This window comes from Eurosta solidaginis, chromosome 5 (genome assembly GCF_040869045.1).
Source record: "Eurosta solidaginis isolate ZX-2024a chromosome 5, ASM4086904v1, whole genome shotgun sequence".
NCBI classification, from domain to species: Eukaryota; Metazoa; Arthropoda; class Insecta; order Diptera; family Tephritidae; genus Eurosta; species Eurosta solidaginis.
Window position 1 is genome coordinate 208,442,580 of NC_090323.1, and position 20,510 is coordinate 208,463,089.

General features: G+C 35.5%; 1 protein-coding gene across 1 annotated transcript in view; it reads right to left on the reverse strand.

Annotated features, from left to right (window-relative positions):
- Positions 1-2,528: 2,528 nt before the first annotated feature.
- The window catches only part of Mrtf (Myocardin-related transcription factor), a 671,490-nt gene continuing 653,508 nt past the window's right edge, over positions 2,529-20,510 (reverse strand). The window contains exon 6 of the transcript XR_010953535.1: positions 2,529-2,607. The gene's annotated coding sequence lies outside the window, so the exon portion shown is untranslated. The remainder of the gene's footprint in view (positions 2,608-20,510) is intronic.

Here is a 20,510-nt window from a genome sequence, read left to right on the forward strand (position 1 = left end):
TTTTAAAAAATAAAAAAAAAAAATAATACACAGTAAAGTAATATAAAATAAAATAAAACAAAGTGTAAAAATTAATATAGCACTATAACAAATAAAATAAAATAAACTTAAATTAAATAAAAAATAACGGAATAAATTAAAATTAAATAAAACAAGTAAGGAAGGTTAAGTTAGGGTGTAACCGAATATTATATACTCAGCGTGAGCTTCAATTGTACATTTCATTTCAGATAAATTAATTTTCTACATAACACGTGGCACCGCCCATTTAAAAAAATGTCTCCCCATTTCCTCTTACAATAAAACTTGATAAGTGAAATATCATTCATTCAATACTATTTTTTGCTAAGTTATAGCTTATTATTCTAGTCTACGACCCTTTTAAGCTTGTTTTATATAAAAGTGGGCGTGGTCTTTAACCGATCCCGTCCATTTTTACTAGCAATATTTTCTGCTATAGGAAAAATATGTGTACACAATTTCATTACGTCATGTTAATTTTTTTCGAGTTATGGATCCCGAAACACAGAAAATTTCTTAGTCATAAAAGGGGCGGTGCCACACCCATTTCCAAAAATTTTAGTGTTTTCCAATTTAATGTTATACTTAAATTTAGAAAGTAAAATTCTACAGATACAAAGCTCTTTTTCGCTTAGATATAGCTTACTTTTTCGTGTACGAACCTTTTAAGAATCTTTTATATAAAAGTGGGCGTGGTCTTTAACCGATCTCGCCCATTTTTTTCTAGAAATATTTCATGCTATGGGGAAAATCTGTGTACCCAATTTTGTTACGATCCGTTAATTTTTCTTCGAGTTATGGCTCCGGAAACATAGAAAATTGTTTAGTCATAAAAGGGGCGGCGCCACGCCCATTTATAAAAATTTGAAGTTTTTCCTATTTATTGTTGTAAATCCACTTGGGAAATGAAATACCATTATTATAACGCTCTTTTTTGCAAGGATATGGCTTATTTTATTCGTCCACGGCCCTTTAAAAAAAAAAGTGGACGTGGCCCTTAACCGATTTCGTTAATTTTTCTTCACAGCATTCCTTATAGTAAAGGCAACCCCTTTGCCGAATTTTATTACGATAGGTTTAACGATTTTTGATTTATGATTAATAATATTTGTAAAATTAATTATAAAATAAACTAATTATTTGGCTACCTTTATTTACTAACTCTGAGATCGTTTTGCCGGCCCGGGGTCAAATATTATATTTATAATAAAAACAACAAATTTTCTAATTTTGTGTTCCGATATATTTCGATTACAACTTCGGTAATCATCATCAAGGGAAATTTTGGCCTCGAGCCGGCAAAACCATCTCTGAGTTAAAAAAAAATAAAATAAAACATAAAGAAAACAGAATAAGGTTAAGGAAAAATTTAAAAAATAAATCTAAAAAGATAAAGTTAATTAAAAAAATTCCAAACGTTATCAACGTGTTATCGAATTGGTATCTGATCAATTTCTTAACGGAGTGTTATGGAAAATTGAAGTCTATTGATAAAAAATTTATCGATTACTTACCGCGAAGTTATCGATATGTTATCAAAAAGGAAATCAATTTCTTTCGGAAACTTATAGATTTATTATCTTAGTATTAATAATTTCTTATCGGCGTGTTATAGAAAAGTTGTCGATTTTAGTTATAATAATTTTTGATCGAAGTGTTGCTAATTTTTTATCGTTATGTCATCGATTTGTTAACGCTGTCTCATCGATTTGTTATGTAATAGGTGCCGATGAAACTACACTACAAAATCGAAGACGCATGTGTAGCGCAGCCGGTAAGAAACCAGAAAGAAGATGATGACAAATTGATAAAAATTCGAGAACTCAACGATAATACTTCGCTATCAATAATGAACCGATTATAAAACAATAGCTTGTCGATATCGTTTGTTGCCGATAAGAAGCCTACGCAGGTCTTCCCAAAAAAGTGCAACACTATTTATTTCTTGTTAAATTAGCTCTGTTGTGGTTTAACTTCAACCCCTGGGCGAGCTCTAGTTAACTTAAAAACATTAGTTTCCTAGATGTACAACTGTATGTTTAAACATCGAACTTCATGAGTACTTGGTACTCATGCTTTTTGTTTTTTCTTGATTTGAATGATGAAACGGTCAATTCCGAATCAAACATTTTTGCTAAGTTCATTGAACAAGTATTTGTGATGGACAAGAATGTACAGAAGTTTCCACTGAATAGAACTGAAATTCAATTGATTTTACCACTTTTTTCTTTCAATACAGCCATTATGCAAAATAATGGATTTCTAGTGAAAAGTATGTAGGAAGTGTAGGCGGAAGTATACGCAAAATACAAAATTGCTTGTGCAGTGCTGCCAACATAAGTAACTCTGCTACACGTTCCTTCAAACGACCTTGTATGGAAGATTTTCGTTCTTTAATATGCTTATGATTCATATAATCTTTAAGTCTTTTTTCCAATAAATAAATTTAACTGCTATCGCTTACATAATTAATAATCACTTACACAATTTAATTGTTAACAATGCCGCAACAGATGGCTACAAAACCATATTGAATTGTTGTTGTATCAACTTTAGTATCAACGATGTCAATCATATAATGTAATTCTGCAAAGAAAATGAAAACAAATTGCCATTAATGAATATGAATGAATTTGAGAAAAAAACGTCTTATTTTATTTAATAATTTTTAATTTGAACAGTTCAATATTTGTGTTAATAGCAAAATTAATTAATTTACAGAAAACAAATTAACCAATTAAGCTGGAAAATGCACGTTGAGGTGAGATCAAAGAAAGCGCTGACAACACTCTACACCTACAAGAGAGCATTCGGGAGTAACGGATCCACACTAACGTACGAAGCTCTTGCAGGCGCTAGACAAAAAAGAGCAATCAATATAGGGTTGGTATGGTGCAAAGCCTAGTATGCATGGGACTATCAAGCGCAGTACGCAGCACATATCAGGAAGGGTTAAAGTTATTTTTTCACTTGATGCCTCTACAAGTGTTCGTGTAGGTCCGCGAAAGGAGCTCTACAACTAAGAGAATCCAACATGTGGAAATCAACCAAATACGAGCAAGCGGCGATGGGATGAAAAAAAGACAATTAAAAGGAATCATTAATGGCACAACATCTAAAAGTGTGTAAAATTGTATGCAGTCCAATGAAAGAATCAGGAATATTGGATCGTAGGACAAGAGATTAGCAGAAAGCGAAAGCTGCACATGATCGACCAAGCAGGAAAGGCAGAACCCAAAGCGCGGGATTGTTAAGTGTCGAAAATCATGTGCCGGTCTTACCACCTTAGACTAATAAAGTTACTTATAACATTAAAAAGAGACGCCTCTAGGATCCTGCCACGTATTCTGACTGAACACTGTGTTCTGGCGTAACATGCCTTTGCAGAAGAATTGGTAAGGGGCAACAAAAGAACACATTTCGTGCTCGTTCCCTGTGCTTGCCAGTCTACAACTTTAGCTATAAAAATAATGGCACTGCTATCAAATCTAGATGTAGCAAGTGGCATAGGTCCTAGAAATCTTCCAGCATTTGCCAAGAAGACGGATTTGAAGACGGAGACCTGATTTTTGACACGGTTTTTCAGTTTGATCGTTTTACAAACTTCTGGTAACACTATGGACTCATTCAGTCTATGTGAGGCCCCCACACATTCCGGCCAGTTCAACCTAACTCACCTCTAATTCAATCAATTTAATAATCCATTAACACGTTCCGTACCACATATCTTAATTTCATTCGCTCAACAGTTGAAGTTAGATATCGCATATAGCTGTTAATTTATTTTACCTCTAATGGTTATTAACAACTTTTTGAGTGGACAAAATGCGTTCAAACCCATTTATTTTCTACATTTATTCAGTAGAGCAATTACGACCACAAAAGTAAACTAAATCAACAATTAGATTGTAATTTACTAAATTAATAAACTATGGAACATAGACAGCCATTGTGTGCGACTTTAAGAGTAGTAATATAGTCTATTTAATATTCTTATAATGTTTCAAGATTGTATCAACATTCATCAAAAAGCAAAAATAATTAATTGTTGAAAGGTAAAAATATTGAAGCCTACTTTCTTGGCTACATAAATAAATAAAAACTGTACTTACACGCGTACCCAATGATTGTTAAGACAAATTCACGTAAACAAGTCACGCCTCAACGTTCGCAGTAAAACCACGTGATAAATGTGCTTCTTACACAAACACTAACAAATGTCTAGTGATTCGTTTTTATTTTTTGCCCCTCAATCTATGCAACAATCCTTAAAAGCTCAAGACGTTTGTATGTATGTATATATGTATAGTATTTGAGTAGATGTCATATCACGTTGTTAGACACATGTGTTGAACAGTAGGCGGTGACACATTTACATGCATACATACACAACGTTGTAAGCCTTTGTACATATGTGTGTAAGTGCTTTATGTTCGCAAAGGATGTTAGATTTAATGATGGTACACACCTAAATCCTAAATGTATGAAGTAAACCTACGCAATCAACGTACTACTAAAATTCGAAATAGTTGGCGATTCATTAGCCCAAGTCAGTATACACCAACAGACACGCCCCAATTACTATAGACATAAGCATACATATCTACCTAATTGCTATAGTATGTTGTTGTTGTTAGCACTTGCTGGTTAGAATAATAAATACGCACGTTTGTGCCGCAGAAACAGCTGCTGATAGGGTGTGGTTAAAGGCGTTCTTAAATTGGTAATAACCAAAGCCAGCATAACATAATTTTAGAGATATCAAATTTGGACAACAGGCATCGTTAAAAGAAATAATAAAACATGATATGAAAATCTAAATTTAAGAAAAATCGAAAAATCTATAATAATATATAAAAATCACGTGTCACTATGTTTGGCGCCAATGGACTCCTAAACTACTGCACCTATGTGAATTTGTTTTGCACCCCGTGTGTAGTTTGATCTATATTGAAATATAGGATAGGTTATATCTCAGTTTATAGTCGCAATATTATTTTATTTAAAATTTTATTATTTGTTTATACATAATAATAAAATGTTACCTATACGCACCGGCACTCGCATTTTCAGGGGTGCGGATATACTTCCGTGTAATTGCTTGGTGTTTAATTAAACAACATGCTTATCAATAAAAATATTATAGTGAATGATATCAAGTACAGCACATCACCAGGCCCGCCGAAAGGGTGGGGGGGGTTTCTGAGGGGGCCCGCGATTTAATTCAGGAGAGTCTTTAGTTGTGCCATGTGCAACTTTTAAGCCGAATTTCAAAAGCAACGAAAATCTGCATTTCGTTTTAATATTATAGTGAAGTGTGAAAAATAAAAATCTATATATATAAAAAGAAAGGCTAAGATGTGTGTTAGTTGGTCGCCGGTGTTTGAAGAGATACATCGGTCGATTTTGTTCTAACTTTCACACAAGTTGCGTAAACCTCACGCGGTGGTTACTACATAGGTTTGGTTGCGATCGACGTACAGGGTCTCGAGATATAGGCCGAAACGTGGACCCGAATGTGTTTATAGAATATGGATAACAAATGAAAGCTGTTGATGAGTGCTTTAGTAGAGGGTAATTTTCATACCCCTGGGTGACTAGGGTTTCGAGATATAGGCCAAAACGTGGGCCAGTGAATGCCTATACAGTGTTTATACAATATGGATCTCAAATGAAAGCTGTTGATGAGTGCTTCAGTACAGAGTAATATATTATCCAGAGACGGACTGGGGCTGGGATTAGGACTAGGACTGGGACTGAGACTCTGAGTGGGACTGGGACTGGAGTAAAATACATACCACGCTCTGGGACAGGCAATAATGGATGCAGAAGAATGAGAAGGAATTGAGAGAAGAGAAAATAGAGAAGGAGATTGAGAAAGAGATAGAATGAGACGAAGATGGAGATAGATGAAGCGAAAAAGACGGAGGGAGAAGTGAATAAAAGGATTACGAAAAAGTGAAGAGGGGGAGGGCAGAGTCAGACGGAAAAAGCTTATTAAAATGTATGCAGATAGGCCAAATTTAGGGCAGGACAGCGTCTGGCGGGTCTTCTAGTTATTATATAAACAATTTTATATACCACAATTCAATAAGGAAACTGTTACCGAGATTTCTTCAAACATTTTCTGGTGATTGGTAAAACGAATAGCTCACATGTGGAACAAGTATTGCCTAATCTTGAGTCAGTAGAGCGTATCAAAGAATTAGAAGAAAAAGTAAAAGAGGATGGAGTACGTGACGTTGAAAGAAAAATTAACGGAAATGGCAGAGCAGCCGTGAGAGAAGGAAAAAGGAAGAAGGAAAAAAGGAGTGAGTGCCAAGTACTAGTGAATTTCGATGTGTAAGCATACAGGTAAACGTCTAGGAAAGTAATGTTTATTTGTTATTGATTTGTATTGCATTTTTTTAGTCTTATATCGGGTTGTTATCGAAGGGTTACACATGTGTCATCGATTTATATTGAAGTTTTACCGGAATCTGTTTCATAACCACTCACTGCGTTGCTATTAACAAATTGAAAATATTACGTTAAAAATTTTAAAACACTATGATATAACTCAATAACTTTTTGATAAAAAATCAATACACTTTTTAAAACAAAACCAATAAATTTTCGATAACACATCGAAACAACTAATATCTTTTAATAAAATTTTGAAAACTTTTTCGTAAGTAATAAATACTTTTTTGATAGCAAATCGATAACCTTTCGATAGCACTCCGATAATTAATTGATAGCAATTCGATAGTATATCGATAATTTTTCGTTGATATTTCGATAACTTTTCGACAACAAACCCATAATTCATCGATCGGAAATTGATTTAATTTAATTTGCTTTAATTAAATTCTTTCTTCTATTCTAATTTAAAATTTTTTCAATTAAGAAAAAATTTACCATAACAATAATAATGATAAAACAATTATTGTTAGCCCTTCAGCTCGATTCGAACCCGCGAAATTCAAAACTATTTTTTTTTACCTTAACTTTAATTAATTTAATTTGTTTCACGTATTTCCACTGCGATGTATGTGTGTCATTGATCTGTATGTATATCGTGGAAGACTAACACTTTTCTGTTCTTCGTGTGGGAATCAGCTAAGTTGTCATTATGTGTGGAAGACTAGCAGAGTTCGTTGTTATTGTGGAGGACTAGCACGTTTCACAAACAACTGTTGTTCGTGTTAGTTTTCCATGCGAATACCACGAAATTCAATAGAATTTGAATGCTAGATGTTACATTCATTTTCAATGCAATTACTACTTGTGTGAGTTGGAAGTTCTATGAATAGCCCTGCTTCACTTTGCCTTTTCCTATGCTTTGGTGATCTCCCCAGTTAACCCATTACAGTTTAACTGCAGTATTCTGAAATGCAACGGGGAAGACATCGTGGCACGCCCTTGAGACGTTGAGAACATTTAGGAAAGTGGCACCGTCCAAGGCAGGAACTGCATTAAGCAGATGTCGCAAACATACATATTCTGTGCTGGCAAACGGTGCACAAGGCAGTAGGGACTAAGAGACTGTATCCCTGACCTACTCCAATGCTAATGCCGGAAAGGGGGGGAAAAAAAGACAGGTCAGGTGCTGATGCTCGGTATTGCTACTGTTTAAGTGACTTAAAGTATGAAAATTTTGCGTTCGTTTGTTTCATTAGCCATTGAGTGTGCTTGTAATTCTCAACTGGTTAGTGAAATATTCTAAATTCATAGTTTAAAATTTGTATCCCAAAGCGGGGTTTTTCAAAGCAAAACAAGATGGCTCAACCCGCAGCCATTACTTTGCAGCCCCCAGTACTCGCACCCAATGAGTACATACAAGGTGTAACAGGCGCATAGCGACCTCTCTCTAAATAAAATAATATAGATCCCACTTAAATAACAAATAATACAATAACAAAAAAACTATTCGCCGGTCGAATCACCAAAGCTTAGACAGCTACCTACTTTGCTACGCAGATTGTAGTTATGGGTAGGAGCGACCGTATGACCTCGTGGCGCCGTAGGGCGCGAGCAGCAGCGGGTACTTGTTGTGGCTCGCTGAGCAGCGAAGCTGCTAAAGGGCAGTGGAAAGCGCTGAGGCGCAGACTACGGGACGCCCTTGGGCGTGAACAGCATGATTCCACAAGAGGTTTGTTAAAGTTACGGGGACGTTGGGTTTCGGGGTCTAGCCGAGAACATTCCGTGCGGTGTAACCATCTCTTACTCGTGACACACTGGCAAGAGTGTGACCGTCCTAAACATATTATTTTCCGGCACACGCAGCACAACCATTTCTATGCACCGGGGTCAGGTATTGGTCCCGGATGGGGTTCGTTACTTTCACGGAGCAGGAGAATATGGCGCAGTTCCACTGCAAGGATTTGCTGGGACGACGATTTGTGGGAGGGACGCAACAAATTAAATGGGCTATGCTTTGGTAATATGTATTTGTAGCAACTAACCTGGGCAAAACTAAGTTTCTCTTTCAAGTACCATGTACAGTATGTACCACAACAAATCCTTAAAGTAACAAAATTCTTATTCAGCCTATTTGTATGCTTTACTATTCATTGATTATAATCTGCGTTATAACAGATATAGTACAGCAAATCTTAGAATTTTCTGTTTCTGTAAAAGTTAAATATTATTTTGGTATAGAGAAGGGCGCATATACAAAGTCAAACATGCTATGCACAAATGTTTCTAGAACTAAGTATTTTGCCTAGAATTCGTCAAGAATTTTTATTACATTCATATGTATCTAGATATGCATGTATATATGTAGGCATGTATGTGTATGTTGGCGGCCACCGTGGTGTGATGGTAGCGTGCTCCGCCTACCACACAGTATGCCCTGGGTTCACACCCCGGGCAAAGCAACATCAAAATTTTAGAAATAAAGTTTTTCAATTAGAAGAAAATTTGTCTAAGCGGGGTCGCCCCTCGGCAGTGTTTGGCAAGCACTCCGAGTGTATTTCTGCCATGAAAAGCTCTCAGTGAAAACGCATCTGCCTTGCAGATGCCGTTCGGAGTCGGCATAAAACATGTAGGTCCCGTCCGGCCAACTTGTAGGGAAAATCAAGAGGAGCACGACGCAAATTGGAAGAGAAGCTCGGCCTTAGATCTCTTCGGAGGTTATCGCGCCTTACATTTATTTTTTTTTTTTGTATGTGTATGTATGATTACATACAATGTTGAGGTTCACTTTGGCATTCAATCATTATTTGGCAGATGCATACATATGCAGAAAATCTTCAATGTCTGTACGTATATAAGTTTGCATGTGTTGTAAATGATATCTTAGTTTAACGAGCTTTTCACATACAGAAGAACGTGCCAATGTTGTTAAGTGAATTTCAGCTATTTCAATTGTGTATATGAATTAGGGAGCATACGTAATGCTATGTAAATACCCTTGAGTAAAAATGGTTTCCTTTGTTGATGGGCGTACATTGAGGAATATAATTTTATGGGCAATGTCAGCTGTCAGTAATGATTTTAGATAGAATTTAATTACACAAAATATTGTATGAGAAGATAAAGGAAATCATTGTATTTAATTAAAAAACGCACATCTAACTTGGTTATCTATTTAAATCAACTTTGCTATAGAAACCCATCCCTAGAAGCGCATTTGATACTATATCATGTATAAGTTTTGATTGTTTGTTTATTTAAATAAGTGACCATAGAACAGAGAGTTATGACAATCATCTCTTATTCGCATTAACTGATGGGGTTCGGAAGCCAAAGGGCTTTATGCGAAGCAAGCACCAAATAAACGCACACATATGCGTAAATAAAAGCAGTACTATATAGACTAATATATTAGACTAATCCCGACCCCCATTTGTATGGGAGATGCCACGCCCCTTTTTCGCTATTCCCAATTTTTCCCGAGGGGGTGGGGATTAGTCTTATATACCTCCTCGCCTAATTTCAGTCGTCTAGCTTTAATACTTTCAGATATATGGACAACGAAAAATTCCAGTTGTATGGGAGGTGCCACGCCCCCTTTTTCGTTATACCCAGTTTTTCTGGAAGGGGTAGGGATTGGCCTCATATAACTACTTACCTAATTTCAGTCGTCTAGCCTTAATACTTTCAGATATATTGACTACGAAAAATTTCAGTTGTATGGGTGGTGCCACGTCCACTTGTCGGAATCTTTTTATACTCAGTTGAGCAGAGCTCACAGAGTATATTAAGTTTGATTGGATAACGGTTGGTTGTACATATATAAAGGAATCTAGATAGATATAGACTTCCATATATCAAAATAATCAGGATCGAAAAAAAATTTGATTGAGCCATGTCCGTCCGTCCGTCCGGCCGTCCGTCCGTCCGTCCGTTAACACGATAACTTGAGTAAATTTGATTGAGCCATGTCCGTCCGTCCGTCCGGCCGTCCGTCCGTCCGTCCGTTAACACGATAACTTGAGTAAATTTTGAGGTATCTTGATGAAATTTGGTATGTAGGTTCCTGAGCACTCATCTCGGATCGCTATTTAAAATGAACGATATTGGACTATAACCACGCCCACTTTTTCGATATCGAAAATTTCGAAAAACCGAAAAAGTGCGATAATTCATTACAAAAGACAGATACAGCGACGAAACTTGGTAGATGAGTTGAACTTATGACGCAGAATAGAAAATTAGTAAAATTTTGGACAATGGGCGTGGCACCGCCCACTTTTAAAAGAAGGTAATTTAAAATTTTGCAAGTTGTAATTTGGCAGTCGTTGAAGATATCATTATGAAATTTGGCAGGAACGTTACTCCTATTACTATATGTACGCTCAATAAAAATTAGCAAAATCGGAGAAGGACCACGCCCACTTTAAAAAAAAAATTTTAAAAGCAAAATTTTAACAAAAAATTTAATATCTTTACAGTATATAAGTAAATTATGTCAACATTCAACTCCAGTAATGATATGGTGCAACAAAATACAAAAGTAAAAGAAAATTTCAAAATGGGCGTGGCTCCGCCCTTTTTCATTTAATTTGTCTAGGATACCTTTAACGCCATAAGTCGAACAAAAATTAACCAATCCTTTTGAAATTTGGTATGGGCATAGATTTTATGCCGTTAACTGTTTTCTGCGAAAATGGGCGAAATCGGTTGATGCCACGCCCAGTTTTTATACACAGTCGTCCGTCTGTCCTTCCGCATGGCCGTTAACACGATAACTTGAGCAAAAATCGACATATCTTTAATGAACTTAGTTCACGTGCTTACTTGAACCCACTTTATCTTGGTATGAAAAATGAATGAAATCCGACTATGACCACGCCCACTTTTTCGATATCGAAAATTACGAAAAATGAAAAAAATGCCATAATCCTATACCAAATACGAAAAAAGGGATGAAACATGGTAAGGTAATTGGATTGTTTTATTGACGCGAAATATAACTTTGGAAAAAACTTTATAAAATGGTTGTGACACCTACCATATTAAGTAGAAGAAAATGAAAAAGTTCTGCAGGGCGAAATAAAAAACCCTTAAAATCTTGGCAGGTATTATATATATAAATAAATTAGCGGTATCCAGCAGATGATGTTCTGGGTCACCCTAGTCCACATTTTGGTCGATATCTGGAAAACGCCTTCACATATACAACTACCACCACTCCCTTTTAAAACTCTCATTAATACCTTTAATTTGATACCCATATCGTACAAACTCATTCTAGAGTCACCCCTGGTCCACCTTTATGGCGATATCTCGAAAAGGCGTCCACCTATAGAACTAAGGCCCACTCCCTTTTAAAATACTCATTAACTCCTTTCGTTTGATACCAATATTGCACAAACGAATTCTAGAGTTACGCCTGGCCCACCTTTATGGCGATATCTCGAAACGGCGTCCACCTATGGAACTAAGGATTACTGCCTTTTAAAATACTCATTAACACCTTTCATTTGATACCCATATCGTACAAACACATTCTAGAGTCACCCCTGGTCCACCTTTATGGCGATATTTCGAAACGGCGTCCACTTATAGAACTAAGGCCCACTCCCTTTTAAAATACTCATTAACACCTTTCGTTTGATGCCCATATTGTGCAAACAAATTCTAGGGTCACCCCTGGTACACCTTTATGGCGATATCTCGAAACGGCGTCCACCTATGGAACTAAGGATTACTCCCTTTTAAAATACTCATTAACACCTTTCTTTTGATACCCATATCGTACAAACGCATTCTAGAGTCACCCCTGGTCCACCTTTATGGCGATATCTCGAAAAGGCGACCACCTATACAACAACCACCACTCCTGATCCAACCCTGATCCACCTTTATGGATATATCCCTAAATGGCGTCCACCTATAGAACTATGGCCCACTCCCTCATAAAATACTCTTTAATTCCTTTCATTTGATACACATGTCATACAAGCACATTCCAGGGTTTCCCTCGGTTCATTTTCCTACATGGTTATTTTCCCTTATGCTGTCACCGTAGCTCTCAACTGAGTATGTAATATTCGGTTACACCCGAACTTAACCTTCCTTACTTGTTTTACATAGCCTACCATAGATTGACGCACTCAGGGTATGTCATGGCAAAATTTCGTTCGATTCCATTCTGCGGTTTAGGCTGCAAGTCCAAACATATATACAGACATACTTTCACAAATATATAGTGGATGTAAACTACACACAAACATACATCGATGGTATTAAAAATCGACATTTTTCTCGTACTAAAGTTTATGTACCCTAACTGTGAAAAAGTATCACCTCTCCTGTGCTTAGGAATACCAAATCTAGTCAGTCTGTTTTCTGCGCTATGTTCACATCTGGATAAAACTCATATAAGCTCCTCAACAAACTTCGTTCGCTACTTGCATAGACAACATGAGAAGAATCTCATATATTATTTCTAATTGTTGTTTTTATGTAGAAGTCCCTTATTCGCTCCTATTTGGAATCCAAATCAGTCCCAACGAGAGGTGGGACTGAGGGGGTCATTTACCCCGGGCCCGGGCTTTGGAGAGGTCCGGGAATCTCAAAATGCTATCCAAGGTTTTTGCTTACAGAAAATAAACAAACCACACCTTTAATCACCTTTCATAGATAGCAATCATTTTAAATTTTAACAAATTTTGTAAATCTCTTAACGCATCTGCACACCGCATAAGGTGTTGTTGGTTTTTGGCGTCGACTTTGTAGCATAAAGTTGAATTCATTTTCTGTTGCAGCAGAAAAATTCGGTATGAAACGACGATCACGAGACTGATTTCAAAAACAACACCTTTTTGGTGATATTTGATTCGGTTATTGCATGAAAAATTTGAAAAACACCTTTTCTTTTTTGTGACATTTTGGATACATGGGTGAGGTTTCAACACGAGAAGATGCTGTTCAATTTGTCAGCAAATACAATTCAGACGTTTCCGAGAGTTTAGGAGATGAAATGATCCACTTGAAACACATTTACTCAGCAAATTTTAACGAAAATCTGTCACCATTTGAATTATTGGAATAGCATCCATCCATGTGCTCTAAATCTAGCTAAAATTTTTCCTAACATTTGTGTTGGCATGCCCTTTATTGAAGTACCTACAGCGAGACAGTTAGATTTTGACACTATCATAGATAATTTCGCAGCTGTTAAGGCCAGGAAAGCCCACTTGTGTTAATTAAACTCTTTTAATATACCAAATTACTACCAAAAAATATTTGTATTGCAATTTAAAGAAATTTATTTCATACAATTAATGCAATATTTAAATAAAACTCTATAAGTAATAAACTGTACTTATTTTTTCATTAGTTTTCACACCTCTATTCCGATTTTTAAAGTGTAGTATTTCTCGCAATCAATATAATAATTTATTTTCTACAAATATATTTATACTTTATGAAGATTATGTATATTTCTATATACACATATTTACTCACATGTTGAACTTTATGAATGTGTAGATAAATTAAAGTTCGTAACTATATATTCATTAAATATAATATATATGTATATACAAATGCATATAAATATTGTCTCGAATATTAGCAACACTAACGGATACTATCATCTCTAAGCCGATACTAAGCAGTCATCGGTATGTACATAAACAACTTAATCATTATGTCTATACATATGCACATACATACAAGCAGCGGAGAGATACGCACAAACACATGCATATATCTGAGATACGAAAGTATGCAATCATTGGTGGAAATATTACTCACATAAACACGCGCATACTGCTTTGCGAGAAGCTATAAAAGTGCATCTGTAATTTAAAGCTGGTAATTTTATTATAGAAGAAGAAACGCCTAGAAGTATGCGAACGAGGAAACCGAAGCGTATAAAACGAGCACAAGCTGAGGCATGAGCAATTCAGTTTGATTTAAGCACGCTATCAGTTGCAAAGTATAAGTGTTATTGTAAGTATTTTCAAAGTAGTCTAATAAAGACCACTTTGCATTATCGAATATTGGAGTTATTTAATCAACAAATAAGCGGAGTTTCCTTAAATTCGTTACAATATGTAAAAGATGGTAATTTTGTTTTTGAGAATTTGTTCATTTTAGTATGGGGGCCCGTATTTTTTGCCCCCGGGCACGGATTTTCTCTCGGCGGCTCTGACCCAAATCTGTAAATAAAGTTTTGGTTGTAAAGATGGTGATTCGTGCTATTAGCGAGCTTTGGGCATTATTCGTCGTTCGGTCGTTGTGCTTTTGTTTGACTATATTTTGTTAAAATAATTTGTTAAAAATAAACAATTGTGAGGACACAAAGAAATCTATTTGTACTTTGGCACTATTGTGAATATTTGATTAGAACTAACACTGCATTACTGTCAGTTGCTAACATTCGCCAGATGGCAGCGCAAGCGCATGCAAGTTTTAATTGTTTGATAGAACAGCTGATTTCTGTTGATATTTGATAAGAGACTTTTATATTTGTTGCGCAAGATGTGCACGGGTCCGGCTCGTATTATTTAATGCTTAGAACTTTTCGTTCGAACATTCCAACAACTTCCTTAACTTTTGTCGACACAATTATAGATTAGGACGCTTCATTTGATTTTTGTTCATAGGAGAGTACCTTATATTTTCAATTGCCTTTTCATTCCAAAGAAGCACTGGTGTACAAGAGCAGTGATTTCGTCGGGTACTAGAAGAGATCTGCTTATAGGAGCAAAACTAATATTAGAGTGGTCTTAGATGAAAGTTTTTGTTTAAGAAGAGCTATATGGGTTTTTTTTACCTGACACTGATAAGTTTTATCCATAAACATAAAAATGTATATAACGGCAGTACAAACACCAGCGTACACGAAAATAACAGAGCAATTTTTATCAAATTTCAACAGTAAAATTCTCTTCCTATACTTAATAATCTAGACAGGCCCATATTGCTCTATAAAAGCTTTTTGCTATTGAAATGAGAGTGAAATTACAACATTTGAACACGGCGAAGATTACTAGAGCATCTTTCTGAATTTCACTTTTTTATAAGCTAGCTTTCCGGAAGCTTAGTATTGAACTCGAAATATCCAACATTCATGTTTCTGTAAAGGCAGATAGACGTATATATTCACTTAAACACATGAATTTCCCGCTGCAAGCGTGTTAGTTGTTCTAAGTACTGCCTATTTATTGCTGTATAATTGTATACTATATATTTTTCACCCGAATTGTATGGAATATTTTCAGGCGCGTTCATCAGAACTTTAATGGTAACATTAAATTTTTAATTCTATTTTTATTTTCAACAATTTAAAAAAAAAAACGTTTATAAAATTTATTACTGAATCTATTCAAACCAATCTCAAAATCGATCTCGAAAGAAATCAGAAATTGGTGAAAATTTTACGAAATTTTCGAACTTTTTTGAAGCATTTTTTGAATTTTTTAAGTTATCAGTTTTGTTTTGTATCTAAAAATTCTTACAGATGGGAATTTTTTTTTTTTCAAAATGGTGTTTTATATTTTTATCAAATGCGTCTAATTTTATTTTTTACTAGAAGACCTGGCAGACGTTGTCCTGCCCAAAATTTGGCCTATCTGCATACATTTTAATAAGCTTTTTCCATCTGACTCTGCCCTCCCCCTCTACACTTTTTTCCTAATCTTTTTATTCACTCCTCCCTCCGTCTTTTTCGCTTCATCTATCTCCATATTCGTCTCGTTCTATCTCTATCTCTTTTTCAATCTCCTTCTCTCTTTTCTATTCTCTCAATTTCTTCTCATTCTTCTGCATAACTTATTGCCTGTCCCAGAGGGTGGTATGTATTTTATTCCAGTCCCAGTCCCAGACCCACTCCGAGTCTCAAACCCAGTCCCACTCCGAGTCTCAGTCCCAGTCCGTCTCTGGATAATATATTACTCTGTACTAAAGCACTCATCAACAGCTTTCATTTGATATCCATATTGTATAAACACTGTCTAGGCATTCACTGGCCCACGTTTTGGCCTATATCTCGAAACCCTAGTCACCCAGGCGTATGAAAATTACCCACTACACAACTAAAGACTATCCTGAATTAAAAAAAAAGTCATAGTACCTCTAAATCGCGGGCCCCCTCAGAAACCCACACCCTCTCGGCGGGCCTAGTGATGTGCTATACTTGATATCATTCGCTATAATATTTTTTATTGATAAGAAGGTTGTTTAATTAAACATCAAGCAATTACACGGAAGTGCATCCGCACCACCTGAAAATATGAGTGCCACTGCGTATACGTAACATTTTATTATTACGTATAAACAAATAAAAAAATTTGCAATAAAATAATATTGCGACTATAACATGAGATATAACCTATCCTATCTCTCAAGTTAGATAAAACTACACACGGGGTGCAAAACAAATTCAAAATCGGTTCAGTAGTTTAGGAGTTCATCGTGCCCAAAAATGTTGTGATACGTGTTTTTTATATATTAAGATGTATATGAAAGCCCGAAACTCCCTACGGAAAGAATTTCTTTTAAAAATCAATACGAATTTATAGTGACTTATAACGTTCATTTTGATGGACTAAAATTAATTGGGCTACATAACCAAATACTAAAAAAAATTCACAGCATTTTAAATAAAAGTTCGGAATTTTTTTAATTTTTTTCGAGTTTTCAAATGTTTTCGAAAACGTTGTTTGGGATTGGTTTTCATAGTGAAAGAATGTATGAAATGTTTTTCTTAAAATATTGAAAATAAAAAAAGAAGTGTTTATTAAACGAAATTGGACAAAAATTGCTGCTACTATTTTTCTGTTCGCCTCTGTATATATAAGTATTTTAGGCTGGGTTCTAGTATGTAACATGCTTTTTCTGCGTATTACACCGTACGAATATGTAATCTAACTGCTGAAATCTTTTTTGCATGGCTTGTCGGAAGTAAGCCCAATGACATAGCACAACGCACACACGTATGATTCAAACAAGCAAAGAGCAACAAGTTGTATGTTCAACAAAGCGCTGCAACGTTTCAAGAAAGCCAAGAGCAAATGCGTTTCGATGTAGAAAGAAAGGTTAAAGAAATAGCAATGGCAAACAGAAATAGGCCGACTAATAAAGTTCATATTTTTTGCTTTCATGCCTAAACAAACATACATACTACATATGCATGTATGTATACAACAATGACCATTACTGTCGCGGCGACAAAGAAAATGACAACTGGCACAGCTAAGGCGATAGCGACAGCAGACCGAACAGTACTGGGTAACCATCGTTGAAGGCCATCTTCTATAACATTTCCGCTTGTATGACAGTGAACTCCAAAGCAAATATTGAATAGCAGTGTCACACATACATACATGCTATGTATATATATATTAGGCCAATGTATTTCTACTTTACATATGCATTGATAATAATAGTTTTCTGAATTTTCTAATGTCAAGATGTATTGTTGTGTATTTACTTGTCATAGACATAATAGAAGGCTCTTGCATGAAACTACAATTCCATTCAGTAAAAACGTTGACTACAAATGCTACATTTAGGAAAATATTATTAGGTTTTTAATAACATCGGCTCAATCGAGTTTAGCTCATGCTACTTTTAAGCAGCGAAGTGAAAAAACCTAACACTGTCTTTGCCTCTGGCAGTCAATTCTGCTGGGATCAAAATAGATACGTTTCCAGTAACTCAATCCTCCATTTCTTTTGATCCTCCTTCTAAAACTCTCCTCTACTTCTTCTTGCTCACCCTTTTATCTATTTCTATTACTCTTCCTTCACACACCTTTCTTTCTCTTAATATATTTCAAAAGCCTACAACATGTTTATAAAGTAAATCGCATCCTGAATAATATTTTTGCCAGATCACAGAAAAACGTCGAAGAGTTGATTTCGAAGTCCAAAGGCTGCATAAATAAACACATACATATATAAGGTTAGAAATATGCATTAGGGGTTAATTGTTTAACAAGGCATTTCCCCACTATTCGATTTCTACTGAGGCTGAAGGCTTTGCTGGGATTAGTTACGGATCGCCAGGGCGTATGAGCAATATTTTGTTTTTCAGTGACGATAATTCATCGTCCTCATCCAAAGATGAGGCTGCAAGAAGTGTGATAACATCCATCAGCAATGAAAACTCGCCACACTTATCTACCTTATCGAACTTGGTAAGAAAAAGATATAGTAGAGTTGAAAATGCCTGCTTAATACATGGAAAAAGATACAGAAAAGATGTGCAGACATTGCGAAGGCAACAACCACGTCCAGCGGACTAAGCTATTTTTATACGAAAGCGCCTACTGTGAATTAAGATAGTAAGCAAGTAAGAAGATGGAAAAAAAGAAATAAAGAAATATGAAGAGGGTGAGGTAGAAGGAAAAGGAGACAAAAATATGATTGGCAAAAGATTAAAAAGGGACTCAAAGAAGGAAAGCAATGGAAAGAGCCAAAGAAATGGAAAGAGATGGGGACCTAGATATCAAGCTAGAAAATGAAAGGACGCGGAAAACAAACGTTTGGGAAAGGGAAAAAAGACCAATGGGCAAGAAAAAGAAAAGTAAAGGAAGAAATTATGTTAGCGGAAACGAAGGGTAGAAAGCGAGAGAAAAGGGGAGGAGGGGAGAGAGACGGTAAGTAACAGAAATTAAGATAAAGCAGAAAAAAGAAAAAAATGCGAAGGGAGGGATGGAGCGGACGATAGCAAGCAAGAAAAAGGGAGGCTGGAGACAGAGTTGAGGCACAAAAGAAGAAGGAAGAGAAATAATTAGATAAAACCAGAGAGTGCAGGGTAATGTAACACATTTTTTTTATAAATGCGTGTATGTTCATTGAGTGAGCTCGAGAGGTGAGGGATTTTGACACTAGGGCCGACAGAGTTTTTCTACTTGAGGATGGATATCGTCATTTTATAAGATACGCCCTTATACCTATCTGTGGTCTGCAGTTTGCTCGTCAAACAAAGTCTAGTAAGACTATGGAGAGATTGAGTCTATGATAAGTGTTTTCACGCACCTGTGTTAACTAATACTCATAAACGGGGTAATGGTGTTTGATGAGTAAAAATCTTTACTCGCGATATGGAGGAACTCGGATCGTAATCGTAAGCGCTGTCACTGCAATGTAGTATAATGTGGGAACGAAGTAAGGCAATAAAGAGCAAGGTAATGAAAGGTACGGAAAGGTTTATTATAGTGTATTATCGAAGAGTTATATAAAAGTTATCGATATTTTATTCAAGTTTTATATATTGCTAACGGTAGCATAGGTGTTGTGTATGAGTTATCGATTTGTTATCAAAAAGTGATCGGTGTTTTATTGAAGAACTATAGATGTGTCATCAAAATCTAATTGAAAATGTATCAATATGTTATAAAAAATATATCGATTTGTTGTCAAAAAGTTATCTAGTTATAATAAAAAAGTTATCGGTTATTTATGTTATCATTTATCGATTTTTATCGGTGTTTTGTTCTCAGGGTATTATGGATTAATTATTGAAAAGTTGTCATTTGTTTTCATAAAACTGTCGATTTGTTATTGAAAAGTTATCAATTTTCTAGCGAAAATGTACCGCTAGTTTGTCGAGAAGTTATCGGCAATTTTTAGAAATATTTCGATTTTTTATAGAGTTAACGATTTTCAAAAAGTTGGCGATTTGTTATCGAAAAGTAAATGATTTGCTTTCAAAAATTTATCGTTTTGTAATCGGAAAAATATCTATTTTTATTGGAGTGTTACCAATTTGTTATCAGCGATTTATCGAATTTTTATCTATTATTTATCGGAAACTTATTGAATTTTTAACGAAAATTTTCGATTTCTTATCGGAGTGTTCCCAATTTGTTATAAGCGTTTTATCGATTAGTTAACAACGACTCATCGGTTTCTTATAAAACATATACCGAAAAAACTTCAACATAAAATCGGTGACGCTTCTGTAAACCGTCAATAACAAGCCGATAGGGAGCCAATAAGGCGCCGTTAACTCGGCGATAACAATGTGATAACAGCCTGAGAACTTGGCGATAATATTTCGCTTTGGGTAATTGGCCGGTGATAAAACAATAACTG